Here is a 14271-nt window from a genome sequence, read left to right as displayed (position 1 = left end):
ACAACGCAAGCAGCCGTCCTCAGGTGGAGAACAGGTCTGTCGAGAAGACAGAGTCTGAATGACACACCCCAGGCTTGGAGCGACTATTTAAGCTGGGATGGAGGGGGGAAGAGCGCCTTGACAAAATAATTTGCATATCAAGAGCAATTTTGCATATTTATGGGAAATGCAGTCACTAGTAATTATTCGTCACTAGTAATATTCATCTTCTTGGTTCTTTCGGTAAAGTCACGTAGAAGGGAAGCAATAAAATAATAAAACATAATAAAATAATAATTATTTTATTATGTTTTATTTTTATTTTATTGAATTATAAGAATTGTTTTATTATGTTTTATTTTTATTATTTTATTGCTTCCCTTCTATGTGACTTTACCGAAAGAACCAAGAAGATGAATCCCTGCAGTCACGAAAGCTTTAAATCGAAACTAGTAATATTATTTTGTGTTTTCCTTTTCCCCCCGCAGCTTCTCCAGCCATCTGTCATCGTAGCGGTGTGACGACAACCCGACGAGGCTTCGTCGACTGGAGCGAGTTCCCCCTTCGTTCGATGCCCCCGTGGTCGAGGCTAGCGACGGAACGCAAAACCAAAGTGGCGGAGGGGAGTGGGGGGGGGAACGGAACGACCACCGCGGAGATGGAGCGATTGAAAGATCGGCCGCTCGGCGGATGGATGCCAGCGAGGGCGTGGGGGGGTGGTGGAGGCCTTGATCGAGCAGTAGATAGACAATGGCTCATTGATGATGATGATGATCGTAACATTTGCATCGCATTTGCATTCGTGTACCCGCAAAACGTTGATTATTACGCGAGCCTTAATATTCGCTATTAGTGTTTTCATGTTTTATTAATTTGACAGAGGGGAGAGGGAGGGGTCTGAGACAAAGTGGGGGGGGGAGACAGCGAGAGGGGGATGAGATAGGGGGAGAGGGAGACGGGGGGGGGGAGAGGGGGGAGGGGGAGGATGAGACAGAGAGGGGGGGAGACGGGAGGGGGGGAGACAGGGGGGGGGGAGAGAGGGGGGGGGTGAGACGGAGAGGGGGGAGAGGGGGGGTGAGACAGAGAGGGGGGAGAGGGGGGGTGAGACAGAGAGGGGGGAGAGAGTGGGGGGAGACAGAGGGAGACGGGGGGGGGGGGTGAGACAGAGAGGGGGGGATACTGGGGGGGGTGAGACAGGGTGAGACAGAGAGGGGGGGGGGTGAGACAGGGTGAGACAGAGAGGTGAAGTGGGAAAGACCGAGGGGTAGGGGCTAGAGACTGGGGGGGGGGGTGTGGCAGAGGGCGGACAGAGGGGGAGAGACAAGAGGGAAGTGGGAGGGATGAGACAGTGAGGAGGGGGGAGAGAGGACGGGGAGAGAGACGGGGAGGGGGGGTTTGAGACAAAGGGGAGGGGGGAGGGAGGAGGCGTTGTGAGACGGGGAGGAGGGGGTGGTGCGAGACGGAGGGGGAGAGACGGCGAGGGGGGTGGAGACGGGAGTTGTCTGGGAAGGCAGCCAGTTCGCTGTAGGCACCAACACACCATCACACACACACGCACCATCACACACATGCACCATCACACACACGCACCATCACACACCATCACACACATTCACCATCATACACCATCACACACACCATCACACACACACCATCACACACATGCACCATCACACATACGCACCATCACACACACGCACCATCACACACACACCATCACACACGCACCATCACACACCATCACACAGATGCACCATCACACACACGCACCATCACACACATGCACCATCACACACACACCATCACACACATGCACCATCACACACACCATCACACACACACCATCACACACACCATCACACACACCATCACACACACCAACACACACACCATCACACAGACCCCATCACACACACACCATCACACACACCATCACACACACACACACCATCACACACACACACCATCACACACACACCATCACACACACCATCACACAAACACCATCACACACACACCACATCACACACCTTCACACACACACCATCACACACACACACCACATTACACACCTTCACACACACCATCACACACACCTTCACACACACCATCACACACCATCACACACACACCATCACACATACACCATCACACACACACACCATCACACACACCATCACACACCATCACACACACACCATCACACACACAGACCATCACACACACACCATCACACACACCATCACACACACACCATCACACACACACCATCACACAGACCCCATCACACACACACCATCACACACACACCATCACACACACACCATCACACACACCATCACACACACACCATCACACACACACACCATCATACACACACCAGCACACACACACCATCACACACACCATCACACACACACCATCACACACACCATCACACACACACCATCACACACACACCATCACACACACCATCACACGCACACCATCACACACACACCATCACACACACACCATCACGCACACACCATCACACACACACACACACCATCACACACACACACCATCACACACACACCATCACACACACACCATCACACACACACACCATCTCACACACACGCACCATCACACACACCATCACACACACACACCATCACACACACACACACCATCACACACACACCATCACAAACGCCGTTCGTTCGCCACAGAGGTGACGGTGACGTCACCGCGGCGTGTGCTCCAGGCCACGTGACCGGCACCTGTGAGGCCACGTGAAGTGTCAAGCCCGCGGCTGCTGGCGAGGAGTTAACGCCTTAGGGTTCGGGGGCGACTGCCAGACGATGGCATCATCACCTGCGCGCTCCGCCGTTGTGCCCGCCGACAAAAAAATAAAGATCACCCGTGTATCTTCTTGGTTCTTTCGGTAAAGTCATCACGTAGAAGGGAAGTAATGAAATAATAAAAATTTATCATAATAAAATAATTCTCACGACTTTCGATTTAAAGCTTTCGTGACTGCAGGGATTCATCTTCTTGGTTCTTTCGGTAAAGTCATCACGTAGAAGGGAAGTAATAAATTAATAAAAATAAAACATAATAAAATAATTCTCACGACGTTTCGTGGGAATTATTTTATGTCTGTCGGGGAGAAGCTGTCTCCCCGACAGACCTGGTCTTCACCTGAGGACGGCTGCTTGCGTTGTGGCCGAAACGTCGTGAGAATTATTTTATGTTTTATTTTTATTATTTTATTACTTCCCTTCTACGTGATGACTTTACCGAAAGATCCAAGAAGATGAATCCCTGCAGTCACGAAAGCTTTAAATCGAAAGTCGTGAGAATTATTTTATTGTGTTTTATTTTTATTATTTTATTACTTCCCTTCTACGTGATGACTTTACCGAAAGATCCAAGAAGATGAATCCCTGCAGTCACGAAAGCTTTAAATCGAAATCACCCGCGTAGCCTGTAACAGACTGTCGGGGCAAGTGCTGTTGACGAGTAGCGCCTATGAAGGCCGGCAGGGCACACGAGGGGGTGGGCAACACCACGCCCGGCCGCCTTTGTCTCCCCGGTTGGCGACGTTTACACACCGCACCGGGTACGCATTTAAGGCCGAGTCGACGCAGGGGTGGCAGCGCGATGGGCCACCGCTCCTCGTTGCCGTGCCAGGGTCTCACGCGGGGCACACAACGCGATCCACCAAGGGTCCGTCATCATCATCGTCGTCGTCGTCATCGTCGTCGTCATCATCGTCATCATCATCATCGTCGTCGTCATCCATCATCGTCGTCGTCATCATCGTCGTCGTCATCATCATCATCGTCGTCATCATCATCGTCATCATCGTCGTCGTCGTCATCATCGTCATCGTCGTCGTCATCGTCGTCATCATCATCGTCGTCATCGTCGTCGTCGTCATCATCGTCGTCGTCGTCCATCCACATCGTCCGAAACGATCACGATGACGTCGTCGCGCCATCGTCGACATTCATCGCGGACCATCCAAACCCTCCTCCTCGACTCCTGCAGCTAGCTGGGCAGGGCCGCCAGTGAAAGTTGGGGAACCCCCCAACATCCCCCCTCCCTCCATCCCCCCAACATCCCCCCTCCCTCCATCCCCCCAACATCCCCCCTCCCTCCATCCCCCCAACATCCCCCCTCCCTCCATCCCCCCAACATCCCCCCTCCCTCCACCCCCCATTCTCTCTCCCCCCTCCCTCCATCCCCCCCATCCTCTCCCGCCATCCTCCCCCAACCCCCCTCCAAATCCCCCTTCCCTGCTCATCCCCCAGCCCCCCCCCCCACATTCCCCCCTCCCCCCCACAATCCACCCTCCCTCCCAATCCCTCCCCCCTCACAATCCTCCCTCACCCCCCTCCTCCAAAGCCCCCTCCCGCCATCCCCCCCTTCCCTTTCCCCCCCTTCCCTTTCCCCCCCTCCCCCCCGCGCGCCGCCGTGCACGCGCCGCCACGGGGGATGTTGTCACGTGAGCAGCACAAGCCGGGCGAGGGGTGGGGGGGGGGTGATCGAGGGGGGGGGGTCACGTGGGGACGCGGCGCGCCCCGACGTGACCCGCACCTGCGTGACGTCACGGCTCCCCCGGCCAATCAGAGGGCACCGCGCGCGGGGTGCCTGGGATCCGGTTCCCACGGTCGCCATTCACAAAAAAAAATCAACCGCGTGGCCGCGATCTCATTGAGCGCCACACAGCACGTGAGGGACGGTAACCAAGGGTAACGGGGTAACCAGGGGTTACCGAGAGTAACCAGGGGCAACGAGGAAACCCAGGGAGCGCGGGTGACAGTGGGTAACGCGGTTGTCATGGGTAACGGGTAACCACGTTTAACGGCGTAACAATGGATCGCGTGGTAACCGCGGCTAACGGGATAACCATCGATAACGGGGTGGCCGATGGTAACCAAGGGTAACGGTGCAACCGGGGGTAATTGGATATGCATGGGTAACGGGGTAATTGATGATCATTTGGTGACCGCCGGTAACGGGGTAACCAATGGTAACGGGTTAATTGGGTAACGCGGTAACGAGGAACTACGGGGTTCATGGGGGGTAAACGGGGGGGCACCAGCAGCCGTTCAGATGTCACTCGCTGCTGCTGCTGTTGCTGCTGCCGGGAGTCGAACTCGGGTTGCCGCGTTCGGAGTACCCAGGGCGCTAACCACTGCGCCACCTCTCAATCTCCCCATGTGCTCGAGACGAGGACTGACTGCATCGGTCGTCCCGGAGAGGAGCACAAATAAAAATAACAAAAATGATAGCAAATAGTTACGACAAATGAAAACTACAAATACTAAACAATAATAATAAAACAATAAAAAAGCAAATAATTACAAATTAAAACATTAACAAGAAATATTAACAACAATAATAAATAAATGAAAGCTGCCCCAACACATTCGTCAATAACACTGCGGCCCGGAAATGGAAAATATAACAGGCGACGTTTCGGGCAATGCCCCTTCTTCAGAGCACGTATGCTAGAGGGGTATTTGTACCCCACGTCTCTGCGATGGTAACTGCGCACCAGGGAGACGAGCGGGTAACGGGGTAACTATATAACGGGGTAGCCGATGGTAACCACGGGTAACGGGGTAACCATTTAGATAACGGGGTAGCTGAAGGTAACCACGGGTAACGGGGGTAACCATTTAGATAACGGGGTTGCCGATGGTAACCACGGGTAACGGTGTGACCGTTGGTAATTGGGTTATGCATGGGTCACGGGGTAATTGATGATCATTTGGTAACCGTCGGGGTAACCGATGACCACGGGTTAATTGGGTAACGTGGTAACTAGCGGCGAACCGCGCTTGCTGTGACGCCTCCCCAATCCGTCTTTGTATCCCCCTCATCGCCCCCCCCCCCACCTCGTGACGTCCCCCCCCACCTCGTCACGTCCCCCCCCACCTCGTCTCCCCCCCCCACCTCGTTACGTCATCCCCCCCCCACCTCGTCCCCCCCCCACCTCGTCACGTCCCCCCCCACCTCGTCACCCCCCCACCTCGTCACGTCCCCCCCCACCTCGTCACCCCCCCACCTCGTCACGTCCCCCCCCACCTCGTGACGTCCCCCCCCACCTCGTCACGCCCCCCCCCACCTCGTCATGTCCACCCGTCCCTCCTCGCAGCTCCCCACTCCCCCTGTTGCCCCCCCCCCCACTCTCGCCCCACGTGACTCGACTCCTACCCCCCCCCCCCCGCTGCTGCCTCAACGCTGCCCTCTCGCGTCTGCCGCGTGAGATGCAGCGCCGAGATCTCGACCACTGTGAGGGTCCTCCCCCTAGATCCACTCAGCCAGAAACGGAATCCCCCCCTGGGCCGCACCGCTGAGGTTTCGACCACTGTGAGGGTCCTTCCCCTAGATCCACTCAGCCAGAAACAGAGTCCCCTTTGGGCCGCACCGCCGGGTCTCGACCACTGTGAGGGTCCTCCCCCTAGATCCACTCAGCCAGAAACGGAATCCCCCCCTGGGCCGCACCGCTGAGGTTTCGACCACTGTGAGGGTCCTTCCCCTAGATCCACTCAGCCAGAAACAGAGTCCCCTTTGGGCCGCACCGCCGAGGTTTCGACCAAGGTGTGAGGGTCCTCCCCTAGATTCACTCAGCCAGAAACGGAGTCCCCCCCCCTGGTGCTAATTGGGGCGGGCAGGCGGTGGGTTGGGCCACCGTTGTGGGTTGCCCTTCGTGCTGCAGCTCCATCGGCTAATTCTTCTCCAGTGTAAATAACAACAACAACAACAATTCCACGTGTTTAAACTATAAATATGTTTTTTCCTTTTGCCAGATAAGGCCGCACTGAGCTGTAAAGCTCTTTTTTCAGAAGCAACCTGGCTGCCACAAATGATCACGCGTTTAGAGTTTTTGGCTGCTGGAAATGCCCACGTGACAATCCACTGGGTTGAGCTATCATTTGTGGCCAGATCAATTCTGAAAATAAGTATAACCTGTAAAAAAAAGTTTTTCACTCTAAATCCTTTATATGCGTGGCGGCTAGAGTCCTCTCGTCCTCTGGCTTGAGATGGCTGCCACCTACTGGTCAGATGATTGCATTGCACCATTAAGCAATTGGTAATTAAATAGAATATTTTTGTCCTAAAAAGTGTAAAATTTTGGAAAAAAATTTTCACGAACATTAATTGTCTGGCACAACGAGTCTGTGTGGAAAATGTCAGCTCGATTGGATCACGGGAAGTGGGTTAAAAAACGACCGAAAGATTTGCACGGTCCTAAGCAAGCAAGCGAACTTAATATAAAGGATTTTAAAAGATCTGTATAGCTCACCCTGTAAAATAAAAACATGTCTTAGTTTTTATTTTACTTTTCAATTCCAAAATGTCCCATTCACGCGATCTCCGGTCATCCTCGCAGCAGCAGCAGAGGCTTTTGGCTCAGCCACCGGACAACGCCGGTCACCGCATCGCACGCTTCTGCGGGCCGTCTGGAACGCTCTTCCGCCTTCCGCATATTATGAAGCCACTGGAGCTTTTAAATCTCGGTTGAAAACTCATTTCTCTTCTTGGTTCTTTCGGTAAAGTCACGTAGAAGGGAAGTAATAAAATAATACAAATAAAACATAATAAAACAATTCTCACGACGTTTCGGCCACAACGCAAGCAGCCGTCCTCAGGTGAAAACCAGGTCTGTCGAGGCGACAGCGTCGCAAACCAGGTCTGTCGCCTCGACAGACCTGGTTTTCACCTGAGGACGGCTGCTTGCGTTGTGGCCGAAACGTCGTGAGAATTGTTTTATTATGTTTTTTTTATTTTATTACTTCCCTTCTACGTGACTTTACCGAAAGAACCAATACGATGAATCCCTGCAGTCACGAAAGCTTTAAATCGAAACTCATTTCTTTCGAGCTGTTTTTTGCGTGTGATTAGGTTTGTTGGCCTTCCCCCACACATCGAGTGGGCTAAATACGGTGCGAAAGGTCTCCATATACAAAGACAAAGACCAAGATCTCCCCCGTATAGCCTTAACAGACTGGAGGGGCAAGTGCTGTTAGCGAGCACCAATGGAGGTCGGCACGGCACACGAGGGGGTGGGTGGCCAACACCACGCCCAGCTGCCTTTGTCTCCCCAGTGGCGATGTTTACGCACCGCACCAGGTACTCATTTGAGGCTGAGTCGACCTAGGGGAGGCCCTGGACCGGTTCAGATAATCGTCACTGATGTTGGCCGTGAGCGGGAATCGAACCCGGGTCCCCAGGTTCGTAGAGCAGCGCGCTAACCGCTACACCACCGCTCCCCACACACACATACGCACATACAAAGACAAAGATCCCCTGTATAGCCTTAACAGACTGTAGAGGCAAGTGCTGTTAGCGAGCACCTATGAAGGCCGGAACGGTACACGAGGGGGTGGGTGGCCAGCACCACGCCCGACCGCCTTTGTCTCCCTAGTGGCGATGTTTACACACCGCACCAGGTACTCATTTGAGGCTGAGTCGACCTAGGGGAGGCCATAAGCACATACACACACATACATACAGTACATACACACATACACATACTAACGTGTACGTCAGTTCTCCAGCACGTTTTTTTCCTCCTCTCATTACATCCTGGAACTGTCCAGACGGCCCACATGTAGGACGACAGAGCTTGGAGAGATTTTTGGCGCGGTGCTTCGGCTGCCTTCCCGGATTGTCAGTGGCTTCCCGTGCCTCTGAACGAATTTAAAGATTTCGATGTAAAGCTTTCGTGACTGCAGGGATTCATATTCTTGGTTCTTTCGGTAAAGTCACGTAGAAGGGAAACAATAAAATAATAAAAATATAAAACAATAAAATTATCACGACGTTTCGACTGCCGGCACGGCGTGGGTCATCAGCGCATGGCGGAACTCTAGCCCACACACCCTGGCTCCGATCAGAGCGCGGAAGATGCCCAGGCTGCTGGCCGGACGTTTCCCCTCCAGGGCCACCTTCCTCGCCCTGTATATGGCGAGCTTGGCGTAGCCGACGAGCACGTTGACCAGCCCCTGAAGATGTTGGGGTCCGTCGCCATTCGGGTAACCAAAGATGAGGACCGTCGGGGAGAAGTGGAGGCTGAACTTTAGGAGGATGTTTTTGAGGACCTTGAACAACAAGTCCAGGCTCTTGCACTCCACCCATCTCCTCCTCTCTCCCATCTCTTTTTGTTTTACGATCAGCGGAAACAAGAAGATGCTCGGTGTAGTCGGCACTTTGCTTCGTTCATCAATTCGTTTAAAAAAAAATGCAATGCTTTGCTTTTTAAATGAAAGATTTCACAAAAGATGTCACGCTCTGCTCTCCTCCTTCTTACCACTTCCCTCTCTCTCTACCCCCTCTCTCTCTACCCCCTCTCTCTCTACCCCCTCTCTCTCTACCCCCTCTCTCTCTACCCACCTCTCTATGCCTATGTTCCCCTTGTTTTCTATGTAATATTTGTAAAAAAAAAAATTCACTCCATCTCTCTCCCCTCCCTCACTCTCTCTCTCACATCTCCCCTCCCTCACTCTCCCATCTCCCCTCTCTCTCTCCCATCTCCTCTCTCCCTCCCTCTCTCCCATCTCCCCTCCCTCTCTCCTCCCTCCCTCTGTCCCCGTGGCGCCGCCTCGTGGCCGCGAATCGAAAGTGTCCGCGCTCGGAGCAATCAACGTCCACGATCGTTCACATTTGGGTTGTCAAATTCGTTTTTTTTGCATTACCGGTAACCGATTGAAAGAAAACCGGTTTACCCCGCTGTGATGCAAGCGCCGATTTTTCCGGAAATAACGACGTTCGTTAATTCTACCCGTTTGTTTTGGACATTCATTTCTATTTTACGTACATGATATTTAATTTTTAAAAAATTAACTTAGCTAAAACACCCTGATTAAACTACCCCAACAAGATGTAAACGCCACCATAAACAAACAAGAAACCCATTGTAGCTGCGTAAAAAAAAAAGAGTTTTTAAAATAAATATTTATCTTCCGCTAATAGTTTTGTATTAGTGGCCTTAGAGTGAGAAGTGAACGCGTTTTGTCACCAGGCTTGGGGTGGTGGGGCAGGCAGGGTGGGGGCTGTGTGGTTCCGCAGAAATATGACAAAGAGCTCTATAGGCCATCGGATTCCTCCGGTACAAATAAATAAATATTGAGATGCTTCCGTTTACGTCGGCCGAGTGGTCCACGCGTGAAAAACAACTTTGAGAAATAAAAAATACGAAAAAAGGTTTGACCCTTTCTGGCAAGTAAACGGGTGGTGTTCAGCTTTTGCAAGGAATGAAGTCTGCAGTAACCACTCACAGGACTCGTTGTGAACATGCAAACAAACACGCTCTGATCTTATCTGTGCATTGTCTTTGAGACTGATTGGTCTACACCAGAGGCAGCCTTCTTCATGGCCTCGTCTCACCAGTGGCAGACGGGAGGACGCCAGAAGGCGAACGGTACAAGGGCAATGCACGCAGCAGAGAACATTCACAGCTCGGGTTGAGTAGCTACATCACGGGATGCCCTTTAACACGATTGTTATTAACTCACTCTGTTGTTGTTGTTGTTGTCGTATCGATTTTAAGCCACTTCCCAATGTGGTATCGACTGCAAACTTGGTATACTTATGTCATACTGATGACAATACTATATTCTATCATTAAAAAAATAAAATTTACGTTATTTTGTATATGTTATGTTTCGGCTTGGGTCTAATTGTCCACGATAAACTCACGTTGGCTGTAAATCACCACGGCCCCTTACTGCAAACTTCGGGGCCACTTGCTGGAGTCGTGGAGTTCTGCCATTACTAGTACGGTACATGTCATTAAAGCGTGTTTAGACAGGCTGCGAGGAGTGACAATCGCACACAGCGCTCAACGATGCCGCTACACGTGTGTAGTGGCATAGCGCTGGCTGCTGGCAGACTAGGGGATCTGCGGCGTAGTCCTGACGTGAGCGGGTCAGGATCGACACGAGAGGGGGAACGAGGGGTGAAAGAATCTTTGGTTCTTTCGGTAAAGTGACGTATAAAGATAAAATAATAAATTAAATACTAGCATACGACGTTTCCATTGCAACGCAAGCAATCATCGTCAGGTATGAATGAAATAGAAACACAAATCTAGTAGACTTAGAAATGGAATGTAATACAACAGAGAGTCGGATAACATAACAGTCAACACCCTACCTGGTTGAATACATTCTTCCTGAGAATGCTAAATTTGAGAGAGAGATTGCATTCTTTACCGAAAGAACCAAATATTAATTATTGCAGTCACGAAAGCTCCAAATTAAGATTGAGGGGGGAAAGGTCACAGAAGGGGTCCACCAGGAACCCGCTGGTAGGTTCCAGAAAGGGGGCGTGGCCACGCTGAGAGTACATATCTTCAGCCGTGATGATGGGTACAAATTGAGCAATCATTGGAAAGATGTCATTAACCATGTAAAAAAATATTTAACTACGCATATTTGTACCATCCTATTTGACAGGTACCAGTCTATTTGACCGAGATGTTGACATCCATAGCGTTTAACAGCGCTGCTGCTACTGTTTGGTTTTGGAAGCCAACATCGGCCATAACCCCTGTGGAGGTTCTTCACTTGGACCTCCCCTTCTAGCCCCGCCCACCTCCCCTTCTAGCCCCGCCCACCTTCCCTTCTAGCCCCGCCCACTCTCCCAGTCCCTGACTGCCACGTTTAGATAAGCTCCTCCCCCCTCCCCTTAACCAGTATTTAAGGTCTTCTTGGTTCTTTCGGTAAAGTCACGTAGAAGGAAAATAATAAAATAATAAAAAGAAAACATCATAAAATAATTCTCACGACGTTTCGGCCACAACGCCTTCTCGACAGACCTGTTCTCCACCTGAAGACGGCTGCTTGCACTGAGGTCACCGGTTCGAGTCATATCTCCCGGCGCGGCAATTGAAACAAAAGGGGGCAAATTTATTTAACCCCCCCCCCCCTCTTTTCTCTGTCCACCCAGCAGGAGACACGTGGGACTCCACGCTGAAATGTGAAGCATGTTCTGAATGCGGCTACTGGGGTGTTAGCCATGAACGCTTTCTTCACGTCGTGTTACAAAGAACCGGTTTTGACTAACAGTGTCTCATCAGCAGGATCAGTCTCACTTGAACCAAAGTAAGTTGCCAGATGTTTAGGGGAAAAGAACCGGTTTTGACTAACAGTGTCTCATCAGCAGGATCAGTCCCACTTGACACAAAGTAAGTTGCCAGATGTTTAGAGGAAAAGAACCGGTTTTGACTAACAGTGTTTCATCAGCAGGGTCAGTCCCACTTGAACCAAAGTAAGTTGCCAGAAGTTTAGGGGAAAATAACCGGTTTTGACTAACAGTGTCTCATCAGCAGGATCAGTTTCACTTGAACCAAAGTAAGTTGCCAGATGTTTAGGGGAAAATAACCGGTTTTGACTAACAGTGTCTCATCAGCAGAGTCAGTCTCGCTTGAACCAAAGTAAGTTGCCAGATGTTTAGGGGAAAGGAACCGGTTTTGACTAACAGTATCTCATCAGCATGGTCAGTCTCACTTGAACCAAAGTAAGTTGCCAGATGTTTAGGGGAAAGGAACCGGTTTCGACTAACAGTGTCTCATCAGCAGAGTCAGTCTCGCTTGAACCAAAGTAAGTTGCCAGATGTTTAGGGGAAAGGAACCGGTTTTGACTAACAGTGTCTCATCAGCAGAGTCAGTCTCACTTGAACCAAAGTAAGTTGCCAGATGTTTAGAGGAAAATAACCGGTTTTGACTAACAGTGTTTCGTCAGCAGGGTCGGGATTTGCCTGAGCCAATGCATTAATAATAAATGACGGCAGTCGTGGTAATACGTTACTTTCCATGTAGTTTATCTGATAAACATGTTTTCACTGAAGTTTCTTATTATGTTTCCATAGAGAGCTAGCGGCCGCTTCCTAAGGAATCAAAATCGATGGGACAAGATAACGAGATGAAATGGGTTTCAATAAACACCCCTTTCAATAAATACCGATTTTATGGGTTTCAAAGTGGGCAGGGGGGGGCAATGCCCCCCGCCCCCCTCCCCGCCCCCCCTGAGCCCCCTCCCTGCCCCCCCCCCCGTCTCCTCTCTGCTGATATCGGAGACCCGGGCCCTGGCTGGACTCCGGGGTTACGGGGTCACGGGTTCATCATTAACCCGAAACTTGAAGGACGGCCACGGCACACGAGGTGAGCAAACAGGGGGGGGTGGGGGCTGGGGGCTGGGGGGGGGGGCTGAGGGGGGGGGGGCTGGGGGGGAGTGTGTGGTGTGGGGTATGAAGAGCGGTGGTGCAGTGGTTAGGGCGTTGCGCTACCAACTATGTGCGACCCGAGGTCGATTCCCGCTCACGGCCACCAACATCGGTGACGATTATCTGAACCGGTCCTGGGACTCCCCTAGGTCGACACCGGGGAGACAAAGGCGGCCGGGCGTGGCGCTGGCCACCCCCTCGTGGTGCCGTGCGGACCTTCATAGGTGCTCCTCGTTAAACAGCACTTGCCCCAAAAGTCCGTTACAGGCTACACGGGCGATCTTTGTCTTTGGTGTGGAGTGTGTGGAGAGGGCATGGCTTGGTGTGCGGTGGTGTGTGGCCATGAGTGGCGTGGTAGTCAGCTCGTGGTGGTGGTGGTGGTAGCCGTGATGATGATGATGATGGCGACGGTGATATCGCAACGATCATAGGAGCAACAATCATGCTTCGATGATGATGATGATGATAGCAGAGATGACAGTGATCGTTCAATCGCGGCCGCCAAGCGCATCCATGCAGCGAACCCGACTCGGCTGAAGAAGTCATCAGTAGCCCCCCCCCCCACTCTCTCTAACATCTTCATCTTCTGTAGATCTCACCCAGCCCCCCCCCCCCCACTCTCTCTCACCTCTTCATCTTCAGTGGATCTCACCCAGCCCCCCCCCACTCTCTCTCACCTCTTCATCTTCTGTAGATCTCACCCAGCCCCCCCCCCCCACTCTCTCTAACATCTTCATCTTCTGTAGATCTCACCCAGCCCCCCCCCCCCACTCTCTCTCACCTCTTCATCTTCTTTGGATCTCACCCAGCCCCCCCCCCCCACTCTCTCTCACCTCTTCATCTTCTTTGGATCTCACCCAGCCCCCCCCCCCACTCTCTCTCACCTCTTCATCTTCTTTGGATCTCACCCAGCCCCCCCCCCCACTCTCTCTCACCTCTTCATCTTCTTTGGATCTCACCCAGCCCCCCCCCCCACTCTCTCTCACCTCTTCATCTTCTGTGGATCTCACCCAGCCCCCCCCCCCACTCTCTCTCACCTCTTCATCTTCTTTGGATCTCACCCAA

The sequence above is a fragment of the Lampetra fluviatilis genome, chromosome 54, assembly GCF_964198595.1.
Source record: "Lampetra fluviatilis chromosome 54, kcLamFluv1.1, whole genome shotgun sequence".
NCBI classification, from domain to species: Eukaryota; Metazoa; Chordata; class Hyperoartia; order Petromyzontiformes; family Petromyzontidae; genus Lampetra; species Lampetra fluviatilis.
Note: the sequence above shows the minus strand (reverse complement) of the source record.